Source organism: Crocuta crocuta, unplaced genomic scaffold, assembly GCF_008692635.1.
Source record: "Crocuta crocuta isolate KB4526 unplaced genomic scaffold, BGI_CrCroc_1.0 scaffold352, whole genome shotgun sequence".
NCBI classification, from domain to species: Eukaryota; Metazoa; Chordata; class Mammalia; order Carnivora; family Hyaenidae; genus Crocuta; species Crocuta crocuta.
In genome coordinates, this window is record NW_027532169.1 from 4,591,771 (window position 1) to 4,595,478 (window position 3,708).

A 3,708-nucleotide genomic window follows, 5' to 3' on the forward strand; every position below is an offset into this window, starting at 1 on the left:
GAAAAATGTGTACAAAACACGTGTTTTCTCTGCTTTTGGCACATTTATTTGAGAGTCACGCCCACATTCATCCCAGGCTCAGACCGGTTCTGAAATGAGCTCTGACTTCATTTCCCCAGGGAAGACAGAGCTGGCTTGCCATTCACTGTTCTGAAGGCTGGGAAAGGTTTTGGTCTGTTTTCAGGCTAATCTGAGAAGCCTTCAGTCCGACATCGACCTGGGGCAGAAATATTCCACTTCCAACCACAGAGCCCTGCCTGCTGTCTCTTAGTCCCTAGTCACACTCTCTGAGAAGTTGCTTTGTGACTCCACTGAGCCCCAGAGGAAAGCTAACAAACACCCCAAAGAGGAAGCACTAAAAAGAGGACATTTGGCAGTGGGCAGGCCAGAGCTTGCTGCGCGTTCCTGGGCCACTTTCACCCCATGGCTGAGGTGAAAGAGGCCACCTACCAGCCTAAATCCTGGCGTAAGGACAAGCCGGCATTTCAGAGCCCTCAGCATCAAACACAGCAGTCCCCCACGCTAAACCTTGGCATTACGACGTGGGGAGGCTTCTGGCCACGTACAGCACCCAATTCCAAACCTGAGACCACCTGCAGCTAAGGAAGGAGATGTCCCCAGGAGGGATTCAAACAGCTGGGCCTGCACACATGCTCTTCCTGTGACACAAACAGCTTGGACATCTCACTACTGCTCGAAGCTGTTCCCGGGGACAGACTGAACAGCATCTAGCCTGGGCTGGGCACTCAGCCCTTTCGCACTCCCTCGATCTCGTGCAGAGCCCGGCTCCCTGGGGCACATCCCGAAGAGAAGCGAGGTAATGCCCTGTGCCGGTGATGGCCCCGGGAAGAGCACCCCCTAGCCATGTGGGGGAAGCCAAGCAGCGAGTGCTGACTGACCTTACTCCTGGGTTCTCTTTCTAGCATCATGTAAAGGCAGTGGAAAAATCAGTTTTCCATTTCGGAATCCTGTCCACCAGAACAAATCTACCAGTACCATCTGGGAACATCTCTTCCAGGGCAATCTCTAATCCTTTCGCAATACTTAGGCTGACAGTGCCCTCAAGTTAGGTGGTAATGTCCCATGTTTTTACCCTCTTAATTCATAGCAAAACAACAAGTAAGCAAAAACATCAGCGAATGCATAAAGATGTCCATCTCCCAGGCCAGCCTGTGTTGCTTTGGTCTAGTATGTTGGCCAGGTTTCCTTGTTTAGAACTTACAAGGAGAAGTTCCCTAACCCAGTTAAACTATCTAAAGGGACCCTCGGGATGTATCACGCAGTAAACTCATAAGAAAGGACTGGGGCTTCTCCAAATACATTTTACTTCAAGTCTTCAGCCCACAAGGTTTCAGACTAGACCCCATAATTGTTTAACTCAGCAGTGTTCACATCTCTACGACTTCTAGTACTCTGTATACACGTTAAAAGTTACTTCTCTGCCTCTTTCATTCCGTGGCCACTGCACACGCCCCTCCAAAATAATTACTACATTTTTCAATCCTTGGAAGCGAGACTTCCAATTTGTGTATAAGCAGAGAATGGAGGTGATGGAGGGAAGTCACAGAAGAACATGCTACATTTCCATCATAGAAATGTATGGTGACAAAGGTCTGGAAGATTGCTGAACTCAAGCCAACACCAGGGTCTACTGGCTGGCGGAACAAGCTTAGGATGTCTTCATAAGGGCCCTGGTTGGGCAATACTCGCTGAAAGTAGAGTCAGGAATTATCACATGCCTATTGCAAAGGACTGTTCAAGCTACAAGGGATCCTGCAACTTCTCCAAAAGGCTGCTAGTGATCAACAAAAGAACGAGGAAGTTCAAGGCCAAGATCTCAAGATGAACTGCCCTATATGCTATTATGCCACGAAGTTCCTTTACCCAGATATTTGCCAAAATCTTCTTTTAGCTTCTCTCCTCTGACAGGCCTCCGGAGGCCCAAATTTTAATGGAGTCTGAGAGAAGAAAGCCGGTCAGTCTATGTGCTTGTCAACACTGACGCCAAGCTCTTCCTCCTGGAGCCAGTTCCCCTTACAGGGCAGTCAGGTGAGGATCCAATAATGAACTAATTCCACTTGGGTCTCCTTGGCAAAGACATTGTGTCTTTAGCAGCCTAGCTCAGGGAGTTTATAATTATGTCAGACCAGCCTTTTTTTTTTCTTTCCTCTTGTTGTTGCTGCTTTTAAATGAAGAGGGGTGAAGCCTCTGTACAACCAAGTGGAAGAACCAGAATTAGAAAACTTACCAATCGCCCCAGCCAATGAGAATCCAGTTCCAACAGGTATTAATGCCTGTTGGAAGCCACTGGAACATTGACATCATCAGCCCAACTGACAGGTTGTCTGACAGATTCGCCCCCTTCACCGCACACAAGAATTTAAAACAAAACAAGACACTGCCATTACACTCATTATTGCAGACAAGAAGTTTCTTTGTGTTATTCATCAAAATGACTTCTATGGTGCGGACTTCACCACCGTTCCCTTAACAACCTCTCTGTGAACTGGCCGACACCCTAAACTTTCTAGCTCTAAAAATCTTATCCAAAATATCAACTCAATGCTTAGCCCTCCGCTGTGATACTTAAGGCCTTCTGGGGTACAGCATGCAAGTTGTAGATAGTGCATGCTAGTGTACTTTGAAATAGTCATTACCCTTTTTTCTGCAATTAAATCAGTGTAATGGGGGGGGGGAGGCCTGTGAGCCAATTCATTGCTTAAAGCAGATCTACTAGTTCCTCCCTCCCTTTCTCTAGGAAACCACAAATAAGGGAGCAAGTAGTCTCAAGAAGAAAAAAACTCTGGGAGAATGTGCACTGAGAAAAGCCAGATGGAGTCCTTCTGGATCAAGTTAATTAAGAAATAAACACGACGGTATACTGGAGTCAAAACCAAGGAATGCGGTGAGGACAGGTTTCTCAATTGCCCAGAAAAGAAGACACAGTTCCTTTTCAACTAAAATTAGAAAGCCACTGGGAACATAAGCCAAGAAGCACGGGTAGGAGGCTGAGAACCATAAGTCAGCAGTGGGATGGAGGTGGGGTGGAGGAAGAAAGTAAATATCCGTTTTATTTCGTCTATCATTCCTCAGGTTTGCATCTGGCTTTTGGGATTCAGCAGACCCACCAACGGAGCATCAGCTAACAGGCTGGAGGCTCTGTCAGCAAGTTCTTAAACGGCTCATAATTCTGCTAAGGGCTTGCAGGTATCTAGCTGGTGTTCAAGGACCCAAGTGAAAACATTACAAGGTTTTTGTCCACTCCGGTCTAAGGCAAGAGATCATCTGCCCTGGGTGTTGGGGGGTGGGGGGGTGTGCCCTCGTGTCCTGACACCATTTCTCTATAGGGATATATCGGGAACCAGGCTGGCTTCTAGACGCCGCAGTGCCCACATGGTTGGCGCCGTCTGCATTTCAAACACTCCCTTGCCCCTCTCTGCACTCGGAAGGCCCCTGAATCGCCGGCGGGCACCGAGTCAGAAGGCAAGAGGGTCCCCTGAAAACAGGGCAAGCGCGAGGAGCGTCGGCCGCCTCCTCGGAGCAGACCCAGGCTATGTCCACGCGCCGGGAAGCACTGAGGTGGGTCGGCAACCGGGTGAAGGGGGTGCCAGGCGTGCCCGGGTGCCCACACCTCTCACCAGCCCCCGGAAGCGCCGCCCTCCCGCCCAGCGGGCTCCGAGGGGGCGGGGAGTCGAACGCCCCCTTCCG

At 49.4% G+C, this 3,708-nt stretch overlaps 1 long non-coding RNA gene across 2 annotated transcripts in view; it reads left to right on the plus strand.

The window, feature by feature from the left end:
* LOC144242067 (uncharacterized) overlaps positions 1–3,257 on the plus strand; it is a 9,378-nt gene extending 6,121 nt beyond the window's left edge. Inside the window, exons 1-3 of one of the 2 annotated variants that reach the window (XR_013338292.1) lie at positions 1,775–2,049; positions 2,759–2,905; positions 3,094–3,257. This is a non-coding gene — a long non-coding RNA (uncharacterized LOC144242067). Of the gene's footprint in view, positions 1–1,774; positions 2,050–2,758; positions 2,906–3,093 lie in introns of those variants that run through there. The other variant, XR_013338291.1, reaches the window with a different exon arrangement.
* The last annotated feature ends 451 nt before the right edge of the window (positions 3,258–3,708 follow it).